Source organism: Pan paniscus, chromosome 2, assembly GCF_029289425.2.
Source record: "Pan paniscus chromosome 2, NHGRI_mPanPan1-v2.0_pri, whole genome shotgun sequence".
Taxonomy (NCBI): domain Eukaryota; kingdom Metazoa; phylum Chordata; class Mammalia; order Primates; family Hominidae; genus Pan; species Pan paniscus.
Window position 1 is genome coordinate 98,409,567 of NC_085926.1, and position 25,411 is coordinate 98,434,977.

The 25,411-nt window shown below is 41.6% G+C and overlaps 1 protein-coding gene across 1 annotated transcript in view; it reads left to right on the forward strand.

The window, feature by feature from the left end:
• Positions 1-23,738: 23,738 nt before the first annotated feature.
• The window catches only part of TMEM45A (transmembrane protein 45A), an 84,736-nt gene continuing 83,063 nt past the window's right edge, over positions 23,739-25,411 (forward strand). The window contains exon 1 of the mRNA XM_008975400.6: positions 23,739-24,317. The gene's annotated coding sequence lies outside the window, so the exon portion shown is untranslated. The remainder of the gene's footprint in view (positions 24,318-25,411) is intronic.

Consider the following 25,411-nt stretch of genomic DNA (forward strand, 5'->3'; position numbering starts at 1 on the left):
TCCCCCGCCCCCCTGTTGCTCTCAGGGGCCAGGAATGTTGGCCTTTGTCCAACCCAGTCTTTTCTATGGCATTTTCCTTCTTTTTTCAGGACTGTAATGGCACCTATCTTTTCTTTTACAATAGTGGGCATGTTCCACCCCCACCCCAATGGCCACAGGCATGCACACAAGACAGATTGGCAAGTTCCCTGCCCTGCTCCCCTCCTGGCTGGGGCACACGGCACAAGGGTCCCTCATGGCTGGCCGGCCAGCATTTCTCACTTGCCGTCCCCTCCTGCTAGGTGCCCAAGGAGTCTTTCCTCCCCTTGCTGAGCCAAGAAGGAGGAGACAGCAATTAAAAGTTTCTTTTCCTGTTGAAGAAACCCACTTGCATAAGAATAAATAAGAGGTTTCTACCCAAGGCATCTTCCCAGCCCTGAACTTAAGCTTTTTTTCCTTCCTTTTCTCCACCCTGTCAGCAGTTAACACAGCCCTGTAGATATAGGGAGTTTTCTATGCAAGAGTTTTTTTTCCTCCTTTTGGAAGGCATCTTGTTAGGCCACAGGACACCCTTTTTCGCTCCCTTGTTTGAAGAGGACCCAGCTCCTCAGCTTTATCTTAGCATTTGGCTTATGGTAAGGAGGCAGCAGAGGAGCAGTCCCGCTGGCTTCTGGCTGCAGTCTGGCGAGGGACACCTGGGACTTGATGAGTCCATGTACCCACTGAGGCAGTTCTTTTGTCCCAAACTCAATTCCAAGCTTAGAGTTGAAGACTCAGGATAGAAAATTGAATATGAGGGGTCCAGAGGCAGACAACAATGGAAGTTAAAATGCAAAGCATAAGTGACCATGGCTAATTCCTGCCAATTAAACCAAGCCTCCTGTTTCATGGATAGAGGTCATGCCTGTATCCATGGCATAAATGAGGCCTAGGGAACTCAAAGGTTATGACAACAGGCAAGGACAGGGCATATGTGGGTGAGTTCAAATATTCCCACCCCCTTGGCCCTTCTGTCACTATGAGTGAAAGCCACATTGGCACCCATGGGTGGCACCTTGCCAAGGTCGCTGGGACTCGAATACAAGGACATAAGAAAGAAAAGAGATGCCTATTTTTTCTCTCCCTCATGTACCCTGGGTATTCACTGGGAAGTAAAAGGAATTGGGGATGGCTTATCCACTCTTCCCAGCTGGGTAACAATTCATCTTCCCAAAATGGGGTCAGTAGCACTTGCTCTGTTTTAGTCCATGCACCCACTGAGGCAGTTCTTTTGTCTAAAGAACCATTCATCTTTAGTTCGTACCTCCCTTGAATGCATCCTGAGTCCTGGGGGGGCACCTTGGAAAAAAAGCCTTCTTTTTCCTTTTTCCTCCTCTGTCCTCTCTTTGTGGATGGGTAATTGCATCCCCATACTATAGGACACTCTCCTTGGATGCATCCTCTAAACTAGGAAAAGTTAATTTACCAAACCTTAAACTGCTTGGCTTACAATTGAGCTCAGGGGAAGGGAACCCAGAAGCCTGACATGCCAGCAAAAGGGTAAAAGTTTTTTTTTACCCAGTCAGACTTTTGGCCTTGTTAGGCCAAAGTCTTTTGGCCTCACTCTCCCTGTGCAAACTGATAGAAAAAATGGTGAGGATAACTGCTTATATTCTCCATAAAGTTTTGATTAATGAAAAATGATTTATGAGGCTTGTCTTAAGCTATAGCCAATCTGGTGTGCTTTGTGTGTTTTTATGTATGGTTCTGTCAGAAAGAGGGGTGCCTTAGGATAGAATGTTGGCCTAGGACCCTATATGCCCACTGTTCAAGTTAGCCCAACAAACTGGTCAGTATCAAACTTTGCTGCAGGCCACCATATTGTTTTATGTCCTTGGGAGCTTGAAATGTAACCACGTGGCAGTACTTAATTTTAGTCTCTGCCATTTTACAATGGTGGCCTGTGTTCAATCCTGGCTTGGAGAATGAGTACTTTCAAGTAAACAGCTGTGTGACTTCTACCATTTGCTGATTCTCTTCCCAACCATGAACAACTTCTAGCTTCCATTCTCTGAGTTACCTTTAGAGGTTCTAGATTTTGTAAAAACTGCTTACCATCTTTTTGAATATATACCTCATACATTCATAGTTAAGTCATAACCTTAATTGAAGCTTGTTGGTTTCACCTGTGAGGTTACTTTTGGTAAAGTTCAAAAGCCAGAAATGTTGGCGGGTTCGCATGGCTAAGGTTGGGTAACAAGGGATTTAAAAGGATTTTCTTAAAGAATTCTCAGCTTAATTAAAAGTGGATATCAAAGCTATAGGTATATTTAAGAGACCTTTATGTTTTTCTGGAAAAGGTTTTTTCTCAGTTGACTGAATTACTTTTCTCCATTTTGTCTTGCCACTCTTAATGCACACATGAGAGGCCGTAAGATAACTTCTCGGCACATGGGACTCCTTGGGAAAAACAGAGAGAGTGCCACTGACCCCATTTTGGGAAGAAATCTCTGTTTTCCTCATAGAACCCCAGGAATTGAAAGTGGATAGATCCCTCTCAAAATCTGTTTTGGTCTTCCAGCTATGCCTGTTTATTGGGCCCTAGAAACTGCATGCTTTCCTAGCCCTGTGTATTAGTTGGTTTTCACACTGCTGATAAAGACATACCCAAGACTGGGAAAATTATAAAGAAAATGACTTTTAAGGACTTCTAGTTCCACTTGGCTGGGGAGGCCTCACAGTCATGGTGGAAGGTTAAAGGCATTTCTTACATGGTGGTGGCAAGAGAGAGAGCTTGTACAGAGAAACTCCCATTTTAAAAACCATCAGATCTCATGAGACTAATTCACTGTCATGAGAACAGTCCAGGAAAGACCCATCCCCATGATTCAATCATCTCCCACCGGGTTCCTCACACAACACGTCAGAATTATGGGAGCTACAAGATGAGATTTGGGTGGGGACACAGGTCCAAACTATGTTATTCTGGCCCCTTCCAAATCTCGTATTTTCACATTTCAAAACCAATCATACCTTCCCAACAGTCCCCCAAAGTCTCAACTCATTTCAGCATTAACTCAGAAGTCCACAGTCCAACATCTCCTCTGAGACAAGGCAAGTCCCTTCCAACAATGAGCCCGTAAAATCAGAAGCAAGTTAATTACTTTTTAGGTACAATATGGGTACAGGCATTGGGTAACTACAACCATTCCAAATAGGAGAAGTTGGCCAATACAAAGGGCTACAGGGCCCATGCAAGTCTGAAATCCAGCAGGGCAGTCAAATCTTAAAACTCCAAAATGATCTCCTTTGACTCCATGTCTCACGTCCAGGTCACGCTGATGCAAGAGGAGGGTTTCCATGGTTTTGGGCAGCTCTGCCCTTGTGGATTTTCAGGGTACAGCTTCCCTCCCAATTGCTTTCACAGGCTGGTGTTGAGTGTCTGCAGCTTTTCCAGGCACACAGTGCAAGCTGTCAGTGAATCTACCATTCAGGGGTCTGGACTGGTGGCTGTTTTCTCACAGCTCCACTAGGTGGTTCCCCAACAGGGACTCTGTGTAGGGGCTCTGACCCCATGTTTCCCATCCTCACTGCCCTAGTAAAGGTTCTCCATGAGAGCCCCACCCCAGCAGCAAGCTTCTGCCTGGGCATCCAGGCATTTCCATACATCTTTTGAAATCTAGGCGGAGGTTCCCAAATCTTAATTCTTGACTTCCATGCACTCGCAGGCTCAACACCATGTGGAAGCTGCCAAGGCTTGAGGCTTCCATCCTCTGAAGCCGTGGCCTCAGCTCTCTGTCAGCCCCTTTCAGCTGTGATTGGAGCAGCTGGGACGTAGGGCACTAAGTCCAATCCTGCACACAGCATGGGGACCCTGGGCCTGGCCCATGAAACCATATTTTCCTCCTATGCCTCAACCTCTGGGCCTGTGATGGGAGGAGTTGCCACAAACATCTCTAACATGCCCTGGAGACATTTTCCCCATTGTTTTGGTGATTAACATTTGGCTTCTTGTTACTTACACAAATTTCTGTAGCTGGCTTGAATTTCTCCTGAGAAAATGGGTTTTTCTTTTCTATCACATCATCAGGCTGCAAATTTTCTGAACTTCTATGCTCTGTTTTCCTTTTAAAACTGAATGCCATTAACGGTATCCAAGTCACGTCTTGAATGCTTTGCTGCTTACAGATTTCTTCTGCCAGGTACCCTAAATTATATCCCTCAAGTTCAAAGTTCCACACATCTCTAGTGCAGGGGCAAAATGCCCTTAGTATCTTTGCTAAAATATAGCAAGAGTCACCTTTGCTCCAGTTCCCAACAAGTTCCTCATCTCTATCTGAGACCACCTCAGCCTGGATTTCATTGTCCATATCACTATTAGCATTTTGGCCAAAGCCATTCAACAAGTCTCTAGGGAGTTCCAAACTTTCCCACATTTTCCTATCTTCTTCTGAGCCCTCCAAACTGTTCCAGCCTCTGCCTGTTACCCAGTTCCAAAGTTGCTTCCACATTTTTGGGTATCTTTTCAGCAGTGCCCCACTCTACTGGGACCAATTTACTGTATTAGTCATTTTTCACACTGCTGCTAAAGACATACCTGAGACTGGGTAAATTATAAAGAAAAAGAGGTTTAAGGACTTACAGTTCTACATGGCTAGGGAAACCTCACAATCATGGGAGAAGGCAAGTAGCATTTCTTACATGGTGGTGGCAAAAGGAGAGCTTGTACAGGGAAACTCCTGTTTTTAAAACCATCAGATCTTGTAAGACTAATTCACTATCTGAGAACAGTGTAGGAAAGACCCACCCCTATGATTCAATCATCTCCCGCTAGGTCCCTCCCACAACACATGAGACTTATGGGAGCTACAAGATGAGATTTGGGTGGGGACACAGAGTCAAACCATATTATTCTGATTACTCTGTTTCTTGAAGGACTCCACCCTGAGGTCAATAATCAGATTAGGAGATTGGCAAATGAAAAGTATTACAACTACTGGATCTTCTTCTGTCTGTCTGTGTAATCATATATGTGTTATATATGTGATGTTTATATAAAAAAGAGCTCTAATTAATTGGCTTAAAGAAAAATAAGTGCTTAGATCAAATATTTTTTGAAGGAAAAATAAAAGCTGTAATGTCTTTTAGTTCATGTGACTTTAATCTTTGAGAAATAGAGGCAATTTAAAGGTAATTGGTAAAATACAAATGTCATAAAAATGTAAATATGTGGGCTGAATCATGTAGGTCAGATGCTAGATTTGCTAAATGTTTTAAGGTTGTAAACTGAACTGCTTCTTTGGCCTTTGAGAATTGTTCAACTAGCCTGCTTTACAACTTGGTAAGGCCTGGGGACATATGAAATTAACCATGCGCTTAATTATACTGGAAGGAGTCAGAGTTGAATTGGTGCCTAGTGCATAATTAAAGCAACTTATCAGATTTTACATTAAAGTTAAAAATTGCTAAGAGTTACCATTATAACACGTAATTGAGACAACTGAAAATAGATTTACATACAAGGTATGTAAGAACTGTTAAATGTATTTTTAGTAAAAGATTATAAGAAGGCATAGAAACGTAAGTTTTTGCCCATGGTTAAAGGATTGTTTTGAATTAGATGAGATAAAGCTGAAGGTTTAAACAAGTTGTAGAAGGATTGTAAAAAATTAATCCTGCAAAAGAAATTTTGTGCATGAACATATTGACTAAATTTATAAGGGTATTGTATGGTTTTTCCATAAATTGTGCATTGAAATAAAAGCACAACGAAGTTCTCTTAAGGCACAAATTGGCTCTCTAGCAAAATTTGTAAAGAATTATTAGAGGTTTATAAGAGTCTCACCTCATGGTCAAACTGGTAAAATTTGATAGAATTGTCTGTAAGGTTTCATTAGAAAATTCGGGTTGACATTAATAGTAGACTAATGCAAGGGTAAAATTTGGCTTTCTCTCTTGAATAAGATTTTCATGTAATAGTAAAGGATAATGAAAGTTTGTTTGCCTTTTTTAAAATGTGTCAATTCTTTATTGACAATTGAATTGGGGGATTAAAATCTTTCTAAGTTACTGTGATTTTTTAAAAATTATACTTTAAGTTTCAGGGTACATGTGCACAAAGTGCAGGTTAGTTACATATGTATACATGTGCCATGTTGGTGTGCTGCACCCATTAACTCGTCATTTAACATTAGGTATATCTCCTAATGCTATCCCTCCCCTCTCCCCCGACCCCACAACAGGCCCTGGTGTGTGATGTTCCCCTTCCTCTGTCCATGTGTTCTCATTGTTCAATTCCCACCTACGAGTGAGAGCATGTGGTGTTTGGTTTTTCCTCCTTGCGATAGTTTGCTGAGAATGATGGTTTCCAGCTTCATCCATGTCCTTACAAAGGACATGAACTCATCATTTTTTATGGCTGCATAGTATTCCATGGTGTATATGTGCCACATTTTCTTAATCCAGTCTATCATTGTTGGACATTTGGGTTGGTTCCAAGTCTTTGCTATTGTGAATAGTGCCACAATAAACATACGTGTGCATGTGTCTTTATAGCAGCATGATTTATAATCCTTTGGGTATATACCCAGTAATGGGATGGCTGGGTCAAATGGTATTTCTAGTTCTAGATCCCTGAGGAATCGCCACACTGACTTCCACAATGGTTGAACTAGTTTACAGTCCCACCAACAGTGAAAAAGTGTTCCTATTTCTCCACATCCTCTCCAGCACCTGCTGTTTTCTGACTTTTTAATGATCGCCATTCTAACTGGTGTGAGATGGTATCTCATTGTGGTTTTGATTTGCATTTCTCTGATGGCCAGTGATTATGAGCATTTTTTTCATAAGTTTGTTGGCTGCACAAATGTCTTCTTTTGAGAAGTGTCTGTTCATATCCTTCGCCCACTTTTTGATGGGGTTGTTTGTTTTTTTCTTGTAAATTTGTTGGAGTTCATTGTAGATTCTGGATATTAGCCCTTTGTCAGATGAGTAGATTGCAGAAATTTTCTCCCATTTTGTAGGTTGCCTGTTCACTCTGATAGTAGTTTGTTTTGCTGTGCAGAAGCTCTTTAGTTTAATTAGATCCCATGTGTCAATTTTGGCTTTTGTTGCCATTGCTTTTGGTGTTTTAGACATGAAGTCCTTGCCCATGCCTATGTCCAGAATGGTATTGCCTAGGTTTTCTTCTAGGGTTTTTAATGGTTTCAGGTCTAACATTTCAGTCTTTAATCCATCTTGAATTAATTTTTGTATAAGGTGTAAGGAAGGGATCCAGTTTCAGCTTTCTACATATGGCTAGCCAGTTTTCCCAGTACCATTTATTAAATAGGGAATTGTTTCCCCATTTCTTGTTTTTGTCAGGTTTGTCAAAGATCAGATGGTTGTAGATATGTGGCATTATTTCTGAGGGCTCTGTTCTGTTCCATTGATCTATATCTCTGTCTTGGTACCAGTACCATGCTGTTTTGGTTACTGTAGACTTGCAGTATAGTTTGAAGTCAGGTAGTGTGATGCCTCCAGCTTTGTTCTTTTGGCTTAGGATTGACTTGGCGATGCAGGCTCTTTTTTGGTTCCATATGAACTTTAAAGTAGTTTTTTCCAATTCTGTGAAGAAAGTCGTTGGTAGCTTGATGGGGATGGCATTGAATCTATAAATTACCTTGGGCAGTATGGCCATTTTCACGATATTGATTCTTCCTACCCATGAACATGGAATGTTCTTCCATTTGTTTGTATCCTCTTTTATTTCCTTGAGCAGTGGTTTGTAGTTCTCCTTGAAGAGGTCCTTCACGTCCCTTGTAAGTTGGATTCCTAGGTATTTTATTCTCTTTGAAGCAATTGTGAATGGGAGTTCACTCATGATTTGGCTCTCTGTTTGTCTGTTATTGGTGTATAAGAATGCTTGTGATTTTTGTACGTTGATTTTGTATCATGAGACTTTGCTGAAGTTGCCTATCAGCTTAAGAAGATTTTGGGCTGAGACGATGGGGTTTTCTAGATATACAATCATGTCATCTGCAAACAGGGACAATTTGACTTCCTCTTTTCTAATTGAATACCCTTTATTTCCTTCTCCTGCCTAATTGCCCTGGCCAGAAATTCCAACACTATGTTGAATAGGAGTGGTGAGAGAGGGCATTCCTGTCTTGTGCCAGTTTTCAAAGGGAATGCTTCCAGTTTTTGCACATTCAGTATAATATTGGCTGTGGGTTTGTCATAGATAGCTCTTATTATTTTGAGATACGTCCCATCGATACCTAATTTATTGAGAGTTTTTAGCAAGAACGTTGTTGAATTTTGTCAACGGCCTTTTCTGCATCTATTGAGATAATCATGTGGTTTTTGTCATTGGTTCTGTTTATATGCTGGATTATGTTTATTGATTTGCATATGTTGAACCAGCCTTGCATCCCAGGGATGAAGCCTACTTGATCATGGTGGATAAGCTGTTTGATGTGCTGCTGGATTTGGTTTGCCAGTATTTTATTGAGGATTTTTGCATGGATGTTCATTAAGGATATTGGTCTAAAATTCTCTTTTTTGGTTGTGTCTCTGCCCGGCTTTGGTATCAGGATGATGCTGGCCTCATAAAATGAGTTGGGGAGGATTCCCTCTCTTTCTATTGATTGGAATAGTTTCAGAAGGAATGGTACCAGCTCCTCCTTGTACCTCTGGTAGAATTCAGCTGTGAATCCATCTGGTCCTGGACTTTTTTTGGTTGGTAAGCTATTAATTATTGCCTCAATTTCAGAGCCTGTTATTGGTCTATTCAGAGATTCAACTTCTTCCTGGTTTAGTCTTGGGAGGGTGTATGTGTCGAGGAATTTATCCATTTCTTCTAGATTTTCTAGTTTATTTGCGTAGAGGTGTTTATAGTATTCTCTAATGGTAGTTTGTATTTCTGTGGGATCGGTGGTGATATCCCGTTTACCATTTGATTCTTCTCTCTTTTCTTCTTTATTAATCTTGCTAGCGGTCTACCAATTTTGTTGATCTTTTAAAAAAACCAGCTCCTGGATTTATTGATTTTTTGAAGGGTTTTTTTGTGTCTTTATTTCCTTCAGTTCTGCTCTGATCTTAGTTATTTCTTGCCTTCTGCTAGCTTTTGAATGTGTTTGCTCTTGCTTCTCTAGTTCTTTTAATTGTGATGTTAGGGTGTCAATTTTAGATCTTTCCTGCTTTCTCTTGTGGGCATTTAGTGCTATAAATTTCCCTCTACACACTGCTTTGAATGTGTCCCAGAGATTCTGGTATGTTGTGTCTTTGTTCTTGTTGGTTTCAAATAACATCTTTATTTCTGCCTTCATTTCGTTATGTACCCAGTAGTCATTCAGGAGCAAGTTGTTCAGTTTCCATGTAGTTGAGCGGTTTTGAGTGAGTTTCTTAATCCTGAGTTCTAGTTTGATTGCACTGTGGTCTGAGAGACGGTTTGTTATGATTTCTGTTCTTTTACATTTGCTGAGGAGTGCTTTACTTCCAACTATGTGGTCAATTTTGGAATAAGTGCAGTGTGGTGCTGAGAAGAATGTATATTCTGTTGATTTGGGGTGGAGAGTTCTGTAGATGTTGATTAGGTCCGCTTGGTGCAGAGTTGAGTTCAATTCCTGGATATCCTTGTTAACTTTCTGTCTCGTTGATCTGTCTAATGTTGACAGTGGGGTGTTAAAGTCTCCCATTATTATTGTGTGTGAGTCTAAGTCTCTTTGTATGTCACTAAGGACTTGCTTTATGAATCTGGGTGCTCCTGTATTGGGTGCGTATATATTTAGGATAGTTAGCTCTTCTTGTTGAATTGATCCCTTTACCATTATGTAATGGCCTTCTTTGTCTCTTTTGATCTTTGTTGGTTTAAAGTCTGTTTTATCAGAGAGTAGAATTGCAACCCCTGTCTTTTTTTGTTTTCCATTTGCTTGGTAGATCTTCCTCCATCCCTTTATTTTGAACCTATCTGTGTCTCTGCACGTGAGATGGGTCTCTTGAATAGAGCACATTGATGGGTCTTGACTCTTTATCCAATTTGCCAGTCTGTGTCTTTTAATTGAAGCATTTAGCCCATTTACATTTAAGGTTAATACAGTTATGTGTGAATTTGATCCTGTCATTATGATGTTAGCTGGTTATTTCGCCCATTAATTGATGTAGTTTCTTCATAGCATCGATGGTCTTCACAATTTGGCATGTTTTTTCAGTGGCTGGTACCAGTTGTTCCTTTCCATGTTTAGTGCTTCCTTCAGGAGCTCTTGTAAGGCAGGCCTGGTGGTGACAATATCTCTCAGTATTTGCTTGTCTGTAACGGAGTTTATTTCTCCTTCACTTATGAAGCTTAGTTTGGCTGGATATGAAATTCTGGGTTGAAAATTCTTTTCTTTAAGAATATTGAATATTGGCCCCCACTCTCTTCTGGCTTGTAGGGTTTCTGCCGAGAGATCTGCTGTTAGTCTGATGGGCTTCCCTTTGTGGGTAGCCTGACCTTTCTCTCTGGTTGTGCTTAACATTTTTTCCTTCATTTCAACCTTGGTGAATCTGACAGTTATGTGTCTTGGGGTTGCTCTTCTTGAGGAGTATCTTTGTAGTGTTCTCTGTATTTCCTGAATTTGAATGTTGGCCTACCTTGCTAGGTTGGGGAAGTTCTCCCGGATAATATCCTGAGGAGTGTTTTCCAACTTGGTTCCATTCTCCCCGTCACTTTCAGGTACACCAATCAAACATAGATTTGGTCTTTTTACATAATCCCATATTTCTTGGAGGCTTTGTTTGTTTCTTTTTACTCTTTTTTCTCTAATCTTGTCTTCTCACTTTATTGCATTAATTTCATCTTCAATCACTGCTATCCTTTCTCCCACTTGATCAAATTGGCTATTGAAGCTTGTGCATGCATCACAAAGTTCTCGTGGCATGGTTTTCAGCTCCATCAGGTCATTTAAGGTCTTCTCTACACTGTTTGTTCAGTTAGCCATTCGTCTAACCTTTTTTCAAGGTTTTTAGCTTCCTTGCAATGGGTTAGAACATGCTCCTTTAACCTGGAGAAGTTTGTTTTTACTGACCTTCTGAAGCTTACTTCTGTCAACTTGTCAAATTCATTCTCCATCCAGCTTTGTTCCATTGCTGGTGGGGAGCTGCGATCCTTTGGAGGATAAGAGGTGCTCTGGTTTTTAGAATTTTCAGCTTTTCTGCTCTGGTTTCTCCCCATCTTTGTGGTTTTAATCTACTTTTGGTCTTTGATGTTGGCGACCTACAGATGGGGTTTTGGTATGGATGTCCTTTTTGTTGATTTTGATGCTATTCCTTTCTGTTTGTTAGTTTTCCTTCTAATTGTCGGGTCCCTCAGCTGCAGGTTTGTTGGAGTTTGCTGGAGGTCCACTCCAGACCCTGTTTGCCTGGGTACCACCAGCAGAAGCTGCAGAACAGCAAATACTGTAAAACAGCAAATATTGCTGCCCAATCCTTCCTCTGGAAGCTTCATCCTAGAGACGCACCCACCTTTATGAGTTGTCTGTTGGCCCCTACTGGGAGGTATCTCCCAGTCAGGCTACACAGGGGTCAGGGACCCACTTGAGGAGGCAGTCTGTCAGTTCTCAGAGCTCAAATGCCGTGCTGGGAGAACAACTGCTCTCTTCAGAGCTGTCAGACAGGGATGTTTAAATATGCAGAAGTTGTCTGCTACCTTTTGTTCAGCTATGCCCTGCCCACAGAGGAGGAGTCTAGAGAAGAGGTGCTAGGCCTTGCTGAGCTGCGGTGAGCTCCACCCAGTTCACACTTACCGGCTACTTTGTTTACCTAGTCAAGCCTCAGCAATGGCAGACACCCCTGGCCAGGCTGCAGCGTCGCAGGTCGATCTCAGACTGGTTCACTAGCAGTAAGCAAGGCTCTGTGGGTGTGGGACCCGCTAAGCCAGGCACTGGAGGGAATCTCCTGGTTTGCAGGTTGCTAAGACCTTGGGAAAAGTGCAGTATTTGGACGACAGTGTACTGTTCCTCCTGATACAGTCTGTCACAGCTTCCCTTGGCTAGGAAAGGGAAATCCCCCAACCTCTTGTGTTTCCTGGGTTAGGCGATGCTTTGCCCTGCTTTGGCTCACCTTCTGTGGGCTGCACCCACTGTCCAACCAGTCCAAGTGAGATGAACCAGGTACCTCAGTTGGAAATGTAGAAATCACCCGTCTTCTGTGTTGATCATGCTGGGAGCTGCAGACCAGAGCTGTTCCTATTCGGCCATCTTGGAAGTGACTCTCAATCTGCATTTCTTTTTTAAAAGCATTATTTTTAATTGATAAATTAAAATTATATGTAATTGTGTACATTATCTTATGAAATATATATACATGTGGAATGGCTAAATTAAGTGAGTTAACGTATGCATTACTTCATATATTTATCATTTTTTTCTGTGGTGAGAACACTTAAAATCTACTCTCTTAGCAATTTTGAATACAATACATTCTAATTAACCATAATTACCATACAATAGATCCCTATAATTTATTCCTTCTATCTAACTGAAATCTCATATCCTTGGACCAACTTCTTCCCAACTTTCTGACCCTGTGCCCCACCCACCACCTCACCAAGCTCCTGGTAGTCACCATGTAACTTCTACTTCTATGAATTCAAATCTTTCATGTTCCACAAATATGTGAGATCATGTGATATTTGTCTTTCTGTTCCTGGCTTATTTCACATAACACAACGTCCTCCAGGTTCATCCATGTCTTCCCAAATGACAGGATTTCCTTCTTTTTTATGGATAAATAGTATTCCATTTTGTATGTATATACCACATTTTCTTTATTCATTCATTTGTTGATGGACACTTAGATTGATTCCAAATCTCGGCTGTTGTGAATAAAGCTGCTGTGAACATGGGTGTGCTCTTTGACATACTGATTTCATTTCCTTTGGCTATATACCCAGCAATAAGATTGCTGGATCATATGGTATTCTATTTTTAATTTTTGGAGGCACTTCCACACTGTTTTCCATAATAGATATTCTAATTTAAGTTAATGTAAATTAGGAGCTTTGTGTTTCTTACCCATCTTTGTATTTCCAGTGTCTGGCCCCCAGCAGTCTGTCAATCTTTAGTTGTGGAAAGAATGAGGGAGTGGAAGGAATTGGTGAGTTTCTATTGTTATACCCTTTGGGATTTCATTCTCTCTATCAAGTGAGTTATGAAAGCATTTCTTTTAAATTCATATGATATTTTATCCCCCAAGAGAAATTCTTGTAAATGCAATTTCCTCATCTTTCTACATAACCTTAAATAAGAAAAGAGGAGTGTGGGCCAGGATAATATGGGAGGGAAAGGTTTTAATGGAAGATTAGGGACCACGGGGACCTACACTAACAATTGTGAAATGATTTAAACTTGCAGTTTGAAAGCCTTTTGGCAATTGTTACAGCCACCAGATTAGTTAACATTATTTTTTATCTCAATTATTTCAACAGTCTCCTAGATTGTCTTCCCACCATTAGTTTTTTTTCCTACCTCCTTTCACCTTGCACATCATTTCCACAAAGATAACTCATGAAAAAAAAAGATTGTGTCACTTGCTAGTTTGAAGACCTTGACTGGCTACACATTGTTCACAAAAGTAAATAAAAAAGCCTTGAGCAAGACATCAAATACCCCTTCTAGCAGGTTTTCAAACATTAAGGAAGACATTGTTTCAAACTCTTACTTTCTTCCAGCTCTCCTCCCTTCTCATTGTTGTGTGTACTGTATACGGTATCTTTCTTCATAGCACATATTTTCATTGCTATTGTGTAAACTGCCTTCAAGTGTTTTGGTGGAGTGATAGGTGCAAACAAATTAAATCTTCATAATGACTATTGTGTCTGTTTAGACACATCAGCTGGGATGGGCACTGGCTAGTCATTCATTAACAGGGTAATAATATTGTTGTACTGGTCATAAACCACTTTAATAGGATTAAGGAGCCAACCAGGTACTCTGCCAGGAATCTCTCTTGTCATATCTGAGATAATTCCATCATCCGTGATTAGTGAATTTGCGTTTAAAGTCTGCTCAGTATGTTCTTACAAACAAGTGGCTATATTTCTCACTCCTCAATTTGCAAACATAGTGAGATAGTTAAGTCACTATTCCCAGAGAAGTACAGGAGCAAATAGAAAAAAAGTGAAAGAGGGGGAATGAGAATAACCAATCAGAGGTCTTTTAAAGATCATGATTCAAGACTGTCTAGCTCAAACTCCCACTTGAGGCAGGAACTCCCTCTGCAATGTGTCTGCCAAGTTGCCCCAGCTTTTCTTGATTAGTTTAAGGGCTAGGAAAGCAGATTAACCTTCATAGTATGATAATAATAATAATAATAATTATTATTATTATTATTATTAATTATTTCACTGTATTAAAGCTCTAGTAGTTGATATTGTTATAATCCTGTCCACTCTTTGACCCCCAAAGATCCTTTCCCATCCTGAGCTGAAATCTTTGAAGGATTCCATCCACATGAAACTTGGTCTTTTTATTTCCCTCTGGTACCCCAAAGCAAAGGTCTTAATCCTCTCCTGAATGATGTCACTACTGTTCCTTTAAGAGCTCTCATGCCTTTCTCTGCCTCTCTGTTGCCATGGGGTCTCCTCAGGTGAACATCCCTGCACCATCCATCATTCCCTACAAAACCTAAGTTCCACAACCACATTGCCCTAAATGGCTTCCTTTGAACCCCTCTAAAATATGGTGTCCATACTAATAAAAATGTAAATGAAAACAAGAGGCTATTTAAAATGATAAATTGGCAAATGTTTTTAACCAGTAATTCTCAATACTTGAGAGAGTGAGATGAGATTTGTTCAACCTTTCTTGAATGTAATTTGTGTCTCAAGAATATTACAAATATTATTACTATTTCACCCTGTACATTTCCTTATAGGAATCCATTCTTAAGAAATCATAATTGTGGGATCAAAGATTTTTGTGTAATGGTGTTTTTTACACTATTTTGCTTAAATACTCCATTCTGAACTGCTTTGTTAAGGTATAACTGGTATACAATAAACTGCACATATTTAAAGTGACAATTTGATAATTTTCTTTTTTTATTGTGGCAAAATATACAGAACATAAAATTTACCGACTTGATAAATTTTGACATATTGGAAACCTTCCTTTTTGCTCCTTCCTCCCATCATGCTCTAGACAACCACTGATCTACTTTCTGTCACTCTATTTCCTTCCTTCCTTCCTTCTTTCTTTCCTTTCTTTCCTTCTTTCTTTCTTTCATCTTTCTCTTTCTTTCTTTCTCTTTTTCTTTCTTTCATTATTTCTTCTCTTTCTTTTTTGAGGCAGGGTCTCATTCTGTTGCTCAGGCTGGAGTGCAGAGGCAAGGTCTTGGCTCATGGCAACCTCTGCCTCCCTGCTTCAAGCGATCATCTCACCTCAGCCTCCGGAGTAGCTGGGACCACAGACATAGGCCACCACGCCTGTCTAATTTGTGTATTTTTTTTGTAGAGACAAGGTTTCCCCCATGTTGCCCAGGCTGGTTTCAAACTCATGTCTTCAAGGGATCTGCCCACCTCGGCCTCCCAAAGTGTTGGGATTACAGGCGTGAGCCACCACTGCTTGCTATTCTTGTATTTCTGCCTATTTTTGCTTCATGTAGTTTGAGGCATATATAACTTATTAGGTGTATATAACTTAGAGCTGTCATATCTTCCTAATGCATTGAACTTTTTATCATTACAAAATATTTCTATTTTTATTAATGTTTTTAAAGTCTATCTTGTTTAGTATTAAAATATAACCATATTAGCCTTCCTTTGTTTACTGTTCATATGGTTTTTATTTTTCCAACCACTTATACACAATCTATTTGTCTTCATATTTTAGGTGCTTTATTGGTAAACAGCATATATCTGTATATGCATTTGTGTGCGTGTGTGTGTGTGTTTTATCTACTCTGACAATCTGTCTTTTATTTGAAGTGTTTGGTTTATTTACATTTAATGTAATTACTGATATATTGCTGTTTAAACTTACCATATTACTCTGTGCTTCCTATTTGCTTCATCTGTTATATGTTCCCTTTTCTCTCTTTTATTAATTTCTTTTAAATTTCATATTTTTGCCTATTCCATTTCCCCCTTAAATTAGCTTGGTAGCTGTAGCTGATACCTTGCATCATATCCTCTTATCCTACTTCAGATTTCTGCTGCGACTGTAGTAGAGAGCTCCTTCTGAGTGCAGGTTTACCTCAGGTGAACAGCATCTCATTTCCAGCACTCAATATGTATTTTTCACTTTCAGTCCCAGGGACTTCTCTGATGGCAAAAGGGAGCAAGTGTCCTAACCCTTAAAGTTTCGCAGAAGCAGTTGCTTCCCCTCTTCTGGAGGAGACTAGTTTCATTTTCCTGGTAACCATAAAAAAACTCCCTCAGATGGCTGCTTCACAGGGCGATGTTCACCCTTCTTGAGATTAGCTCATGCTATATGTCACTGCCTACAGACCAACAGCTTAAGAGGAGAAATAGTCTTCACCAAGATTAAATATCTTGCTTTCCAAAAGAATTTCAGGACCCAGCTAATATGAATCAGCAGGAACCAGGAGAACATATGTGAGTATTGGAGTATATGTGGTGAAATATTGACCAGACAGGGAAGAATTTATCAACATGGTAGCACTCTCTTCTGACTCTGAATTTAGTAACCTGGAAGGGACATTTGGAGTCTATACTAGTAGCCTGCTGGAATGACTCCTTGAAGCTTGGGCATGATAAGGATTTACAATAAAAGAGGTGGTGTGGTGGCTTATGCCTGCAATCCAAGCACTTTGAGAGGATTGCTTGAGGCCAAGAGTTTGAGACCAGCTTGAAAAATATAATGAGACTCCATATCTACAAGAACATTATAAAAATTTAGTTGGGCATGGTGGTATGCACCTGTGGTCTCAGCTACTCGGGAGGCTGAGGTGGGAGGATCACGTGAGCCCAGGAGTTCGATGCTGCTGTGAGCCACTGTTATTGTGTCACTGTGCTCTAGCCTGGGTGGCAGAGCAATACACTGTCTCTAAAAAAAATACAAAGAAAAAAAGGTGGAAATGCCAGATCTGCCTTGGCAGAATATTGAGGGAGGGAGGATCAGAGGGCTTGGGGAGATAGATTTATTATATGAGACTAGAGATCTCATCCCTTGATTATGTTGCCCAAGAGAACCCAGAGTAAACTGAATCCATTGCAATCATAAGGAATTCATTAGTAAAGTAGTAACACACTTTGTGTTTTTGAGCACTGGTGACCATCCACTGTTTAACAATAGGAGATACTGCCACAGTGCTGGGCTCCCTAAAAGCAATGATAAGATTTCAGAATATGAGAGTGCAGGTGAGGATAAGCTGGACTTAATTACTGTAATGGGATGCAGGGTCAGAGTACCAGTACTTACCAGAGTACTTAGTGCCTTGGCAGGCAGGGATCTGTGGTGATGGCTAACAGACCATGGTGTTTCTGTTAAGAACTGTGAAGGTTCTGAGATTTTCCCCTACATGTAAGCTAACAAACTAGTCTACCACAGTGTTGTGGATGATGACAAAGGACATGAGACTCTTGCGTCAGGGACAAAAGGTGGTTTATTATTCATAGTCACAGCAGGAGCCAGATTATCAGCATTCGCACTGGTTCCCAGAATACCAAATCCTACAGGATGACATGGTGAGGGCCAGTTGATATCTAAACATGCACAGGTTTCTGAGCTTAGAAACTTCCAATATTTTATAATGCTTGCAAGCAAACCTTTCCAACTTCTGCCCTGAAATAAGACATTGTCTTTATTTTTTTAAAAATGCCCTCTCCTCTGGAAGGAGGCATTATCTTTATTTTCCAAGGCTGTTTGCTCTACCTCCTTGAGCTGATAGTCTAAAAAAAGGCTCTCTGTGTCTCTGTTCATAAGATATGCAGAAACCTGAGACATCAGTGAATTGTCTCCTAAGAATATTGACCCTTGTTTTTATAATACTATCTTCACTTGGGGCAAATTTTCCCATGAATATACCACTCCATCAGCCAATCTGATTAACTTGACCAATAGAGCTGGGACCAAGTCTCTTTAATTTGTCCCATACAGCATTTAATTAAGGCCACTATCAACAGGACTCCAAATATCAGGAGTCCCAGAATATTGACTTCAAATCTACCTCCCTTTCTGCCCAGGCTCCTGGATTAAACCAGCTGACCAAATGCCACAAACCATCAGAATCTATCTTTGAAAGCCAAATGGCTTTTTCTTTAGGTTTCTGTGTTGACCTTTCCACTAGGCCCAAAAAGGCATTAATCTTGATTCAATAGGATGTATGAGTGATGGTACAGACTCTGACTTGGTCTGGAAGGAGAAAGTCTGTCATCTATAACAATCCTGGCTAGTGAGTTGAGACTGACCCGAATGCCTTTAAGGACCAAAGTGGTGTCATTGATGACATCATTTAAAGTAAGGGGTAAGTCTTGCATCATCTTTTTTTTTTTTTTTTTTTTTTTTTTTCAGAAAATGTCTTATTCTGTTGCCCAGGCTGGAGTGCAGAGTAGGGTGATCTCAGCTCACTGCACCCTCTGCCTTCTGGGCTCAGGTGATCCTCTCACTTCAGCCTCCCAAGTAGCTGGGACTACAGGTGTGTGCCACCATACTCGGATAACTTTTTGTATTTTTTTTGTAGAGATGGGGCTTTGTCACATTGTCCAGGCTGGTCTCAAACTCCTGAGCTCAAGCCATCTGCCTGCCTCAGACTCCCAAAGTGCTGGAGTTACAGACCAGAGCCACCACACCTGGACCATCATTTCTAATTATACAACTTCCATTGTTGGAAAAACTACCAGGAGGGTGTGCATAAGAAATGCATCATTTACCCTCTGGGAAGCTTCTCCAAGTAACCAGGGGTAGTCTCACTTTTTTTTTTTTTTTTTTTTTTTTTGAGATGGAATCTCACTCTGTTGCCCAAGTGGGAGTGCAGTGGCCCGATCTCAGCTCACTGCAACCTTCACCTCCCAGGTTCTAGCGATTCTCCTGCCTCAGAGTAGTCTCATTTTTTAAAGAGATCTCCTTGGTGATCTGAAAGTTTCATAATCTGCTGGTAGTGTTTGTTTAAATGCTAGTAGGTCTCTTCTGACAACTCCTAAGATGCAACTCACTATGGTTTTTGTTGTTGTTGTTTTAACAGACAGGATCTCACTCTGTTGCCCAAGCTGGAGTGCAGCAGTGCTATCATAGCTCACTGTAGCCTTAACCTCCTGGACTCAAGCAACCCTTCTGCCTCAGCCTCTGGAAGAGTTGGGACTACAGGTGAATGCCACCATGCCAGGCTAATTTTTAATTTTTCGTAGAGATGGGGTCTTGTTATGTTGCCAAGGTTGGTTTTGAACTCCTAGCTTCAAGAAATCCTCCCTCCTCAGCCCCCCCAGAGTGTAGGGATTATAGGCATGAACAACCAGGCCTGGCCCACTATGTTTTTGGGAGGGAGGCAAGTTAATGCCAAACTTCTCAAGAAGGATGGTACTGGAGATGTGCATGGTTCCCCTAGAAAGACCAGGATTGTCGACAATTGCTGGGGCCCTCAGGGGAACCCACATCAGTGGGGTTGGGGAAGGAGTACAAATGACAGTTCTTCCAGTGTGGCTTCCTGGCTAGTTGGTAAGTCTTGGGGTTCTTAGTTAAGTTAGAAAAATTGAAGCTGGTTGTTTTTGGAAAGACTGTCTGAGGGTAACCAGTCCTATCTGTCCTGTCTGTCCATGCCACTGGCTGAGTGGCATTTGTTTACCCCCAAGAGTGACTGAGAATGGGAGTGATGAAGACATTCAGAGGTGTTGACAGGTGCTTGGTGTGGGAAGTATAGGAGTTGGGGCCATCCTTTGATGTTGCCAACAGTCTTCTTGGTAAGGTTAAGGGAATGGTTATCAAATTGTGGTAAGAACTATCGGATGGGGTGGCAGAACCACAGTCAGTAAAATTTAAGGTGCTTGCAACAGTTTGGGAGAGCGTCATTAAGGCATTTTCTCTGGGGAGGAAGGCTCTAAGGCAGTTCTGAAAGACAAAGTATCACTAATGTCCCTCTTTCCTCTGTATATCACAGGGTCTAATGTGTATCTTCCTCATGTGCCAGGCTTCTTGCTTTCCTTTCACCCCAGTCGTCCCATATTCACACCAAGCCCTTTTGTCCAGAGGGTCAGGTGCAGGAAAGATAGTACATTTTGATAAAGTTTATAGAGATCCCTTATGTCCACTCCTTGGGCCCACACAGGATACTATAGGAGGACTCGGTGAGCAGTGTACTCAACTCAACTCTTAAGTGTTCATTACCTTTATGATCTAGGACAAGGTCAGTCCAACAAGAGATTGCAGGTGGCTGAACCAGAATTAAGTTTGAATCCCCTAGCCTTTTGTCCAGCCTAACTCTGAAGGTCACACCAACCCAGCTGGCCTAGTGTTACCATTAAGAGAAAGAATGAAACATCATGCCCAAGAATGGTCAGGTCAGGATCCCAAATTTTCCTAACTCTCTGCTTCTTTCATCTGGAACATGACCCAGGAAGCAGCTGAGCAAGATGATCCCTTTCTGGAGAGAGTTGCATCCAGTGACCAAACTGCATTACTAAATTGTGGGGGTCAGGAGGAGGTGAGGGAGATAGAGTCAGAAGTATTTTTTTAAACTTTTTCTTTCGAGGTAATTGTAGATGCACATGCAAGTTGTAAGAAATAATACAGAGAAAGCCTGTGTACTCATCACCCAGTTTCCCCCAATGGTAACATTCTGCAGAATTACAATATCTCAATATCTCAACAATATCCCATGGATACAGTCAAGCTATTAATAAACATTTCCATCACCACAAAGATCCCTCACGTTGTTCTTTCATAGCCAAGCCTACTTCCCTCCTACTCCACCATCTCCTTAATACCTGGCAACCACTTATCTGTTCTTTATTTGTATAATTTTGTAACTTGAAGGATGTTGCACAAATAGAATTACAAAGTATGTATGGAAAGCATCCAGTCTTTCACATTCAGTATAAGGTCAGCTGTAGGTACTTTGGTAGGTGTTCTTTATCAAGTGTGGAAATTCCCTTCTATTCTTCTTTTTCTGAGCGTTTTTATGGTGCTGAATTTTGTCAAGTGCTTGTTCTACATTGATTGATATATTCATGTGATTTTTCTTTTCTTTAGCTTGTTCATATCAGGAATTGCATTGATCGACATTTGCTTTTTTTTTTTTTTTTTTTTTTGAGACAGAGTTTCACTCTGTTTCCCCAGCTGGAGTGCAGTGGCAACTGCAGTCTCAATCTCCCAGGCTCCGGTGATCCTCCCACCTCAGTCCCACCTGTACCTGGGACTACAGGTGTGTGACACCATGCTGGGCTAATTTTCATATTTTGTGTAGAGATGGGGTTGTGTCATGTTGCCCAGGCTGGTCTCAAACTTCTGGGCTCAAAGGATTTGCTGGACTTGGTCTCCCAAAGTGCTGGGATTACAGGCATGAGGCACCACGCCTGGGTTGATTGACTTTAGAATTTTGATTTTGCATCCCTGAAAAAAACTCCACTATGTTGTGGTGTATAATTATTTTTATATATTGCTGAATTCTGTTTGGTAATACGTTGTTAAAGATTTCTGCATCTTCACCTTGTTACAGCCTGGAAAAGGCGGGAGTCTAGGATTTCTACTCAGCCTCTGTTCATGTAGGAGTGAGTGGGGCCAGGGTTTTTCCTGTGGTGTTTGGCTGAAGTAGAGCCATTACTGCCTAAAAGTTTTTTTGTCTTTCTAGGCTTCCCATTTCCTGGTCCTTGACTAGAGAGCGCAGGGTTCGTTGAGACTTTTTTGTCTGTGCCTGTTGTCATTTTTGGGTTGCTGGCTTCTTCAGCTCCAAGTTTGGGACAAAGAAACAACAGAAAGCAAGCCCAGGGAACTCAGCATCATGTCATTCCTTGGGTTCTGAGATTTCTAGCTCATCTGTCTTCTTCTCTCAACCTCTTGGAGTTTCCAATGTTGGAAAATATATGAAGTCCAGGATTTTTTGTTGTGCTTAGCAGGAGAAATGGAATATTGATGTCCACTCCATCTTCCTGAGAGTAGAAGGATTCTTTTTTTTTTTTTTTTAGTGATTTTTGGTCAATATCAGATGCCTGTTGATGGTAATGAGTGTGGAGGGTTAATCAATACCTTGACTATCAGCCCATTGTTGAGTGGCTTCTGTGATAAAAAGTGCAGCATTGTGAGATTACAAATGATTCAGAAAGCTGAACACATGACACATTACTTTCAAGGGCTACATTCAAATGTTGCTCCTTTGTGGGTTTCCTTGACTGCCAGAAGGATTGGAGTGTTGTGGTTCCACTCATGTAGTGCCACTTTACTTGATGAGCAGGCTCCTGCATTTGTGGGGGTCTTACAGAGTTATGATAACATTGCAGTCAGGTCCATTGAAATTGGTGTCTGACTGTCCAATTGTGGCAGACAGACTTGTAGGTGGCCCCTGTGATCTCTATTCTCTGGCTTTTCAGAACCGTGGATGGCCATTGGGAGCCTAAGAGCAGTCTTTCGGAGCTAAGGGCAGCCTCTAGCTCACATCTAGAAAGAAACTGGGGAGTCAGTCCTAGAGCTGCAAAGAAATGAATTCTGTCAATGACCTGAGAAAGCTTGGAAGTGATTCTTCTCCAGTAGAGCCTGCAGATGACAATGCAGCCCGGCTGACACCTTGATTGCATCCTTGTGAGAGCATAAGCAGAGGATCTAGTTTGGCCATGCCTGGACTTCCAACCTTCAGAAACTGTGCAGTGATATACATGTGTTGTACAAAGCACTAAGTTTGTGGGAATCTGTTGCGCAGCAATAGATGACAAATACACCAACAAACAAGACATTATCATTGTAGTGAAAGCTTTGGACACTCATAATAAATTCTGACCCCTGCAGGGATGGCAAATTGCAGATGAGTTTATGTACCTATGATGGAGTGCTGCAAACATATGTTTGGAGACATCTGTGGTAGGCTGGGATAGGTGCTGGGTCTTGGAGATTATTTTAATATCTATTTTATAAGGTACTTGTAAGAATTAAATGTGATAATGCAGGTAAAAACTGTTTAATGCAGGGTCTGGCGCCTTCCCTGGCGTGCAGCCTAGTGAGTGTGGCTCTTGCCCACTTAATATTTCAATGAAGGAACGTTTCTGTCAATATGCACAAATTATAATGGCAATTGATTTGCAGATCTCTTCTTTCCTCCTCTCCTTCTAACCCACTAATCAAAAAACTAGTTAACCCTCCAACTGCTTTCCCAAGTTCAAAGCAACGTTTGGCGCAGTCCTTTCTCAATTCTCACACAACAAAGCAGTATTTCTCGGTTCCCTACAACGACCATTACTCAATACAAAAAACCAAGCAGGTCTGCCAAACCACTCTCATACCCAGTCCTGGTCATCTCCGCAGGAACAACTTCAATTCTGGTTAATAAGGACTTCAACGAAGGGTTCATTAAGGTTTTCCCTCCACCGAAAGAAAGAATACCGTCCCCAGGGAGCAGGCTCTTGGGCCCTATTATTTGCTCCCTGGAGAAAGTGAAGAGAGAGGAATCCCAAGGCGTGGCCTGAACGCCCTTTGGGGGCGTGGGCAGCCCGGAGCCCCAGCCTCTTCCACTCCAAGCACCAGGCGCGTCTTATTTTCAGCCCCCAAACGGCTACAAATCATCCGCCTTATTTTCAGCCTCCAAACGGCTACAAATCATCCTGTTTAAACAAAGCGGTCTGTCTAAAAGGAGGGGCATAACAGGGCCGGGGCAGGGGCAAGACCTGGGAGTAGGCAACCTCCCTCTCTGCCCCGAGGCGTCCCGGGCGCGCAGCCGCCGAGTGCCACATCAGCGACGGCGCTGCACTTCCACATTCCCTTAGGATGCAGCCAGCGGGCCTGAGGGAGGGGCGGGCCCGAGGCCCTCCGGAGTGGCGGGCCGCCCGGCCAATCGGCGGCAAGTGAAGAGCTGCGGCCACCAATGAGCTGGGGCTTGTGCCAGCCGCGGCCGCCGAGGCCCGTGCCCCGCGGGGGGAACAGATGAAGCACATCTGGACAGCTGTGCTGAGAAGCTGTGCGGCCCCCTCGCGGGCTGACGTCAGCCGAGCACGTCCCCCACGTCCTCTCCTTCTCGCCACTTATTATTTATTCGTTTTCCCAAAGAAGCGACTAGGGACCCAAGTTTAAAAATTCCCCCCCCACCCAATGCGAGACGTGGCCAGATCCCATCCAACACACGGTTTAATTTTCATGGGGCTCTGGGATCAAAAGAACAGAAACAGCAACAACAAAAGCCCAGCCGCTGTCTGATTTTAAGCTGGCAAAGTGGGAAAAATAAAGTGTTGAGTAAACAGACCAAGTTGGGTAAGTTTTGGATACGTGCTGGATATCATATTTCTCTTGCCGTGATCTCTATCCTGTGTCTTTTTACTGTTCTCACCAGCTTTCTCTTCATCAAGGGGAGAAAAGTAACACTTGCTGCGACAAACTGGACCCTTCGCTCCCTTCTCTTCCGTTTCACTAACATTTTAATTTAATTTTTTTGGTTTGCTATTCTTTTTTTTTTTTTTTTTGGTGAGCTAGTTTTAAATATCCTGGGAGCAGCAATGTGACTGATATTCTGTTGTAAACCTCTAACTCCAAAATTGAATCTATTGATAAATTTATTTCTCTATTTTCTTTCTGTGAAAATACTGTGGATATTTGTAAAGCCAAAATCGTTTTTTATCCCCAACTCTGGGACTGTTTTGATGGGAGATTGAGAAAATTATCTGATCTTTTCAGAATTAACACGTTTGCTTCTGTTAATAGGATGTCTAATATAAATTATGTAAAACCTGGGTTATGCAGGTAGTTGCTGGATTTTTCACTTAAATCTGGAGGTAGTTGCAAGTCAAATATATATCTTTTCGGTATTCTCCTATCCATAGTGGGAGACCTGAATTCCTTTATAATAGTTAAAAACAAACAAACATGTGACAGACCACTTGTGTGTTCATAAACTTATAATTGTATATATATACCATATAGTATATATGCACTATATAGTATGGTATATATACTATATACATGCTATGTATACACTATGCTATATGGTATATATGCTCTATGTATGCTATATAGTATACTCTATATACGCTATATATATTTTGTTGTTGTTGTTGTAGTTTGTTTGTTTTTGAGACAGAGTCTCGCTCTTGTCGCCAAGGCTGGAGTGCAATGGCACGATCTCGGCTTACTGGAACCTCTGCCTCCCGGGTTCAAGCGATTCTCCTGACTCAGCCTCCCAAGTAGCTGGGATTACAGATGGCTGCCACCGTGCCCAGCTAATTTTTGTATTTTTAGTAAAGACGGGGTTTCGCCATGTTGGCCAGGCTGGTCTTGAACTCCTGACCTCAGGTTATGTGCCTCCCTTGGCCTCGTAAAGTGCTGGGATTACAGATGTGAACCACTGCACC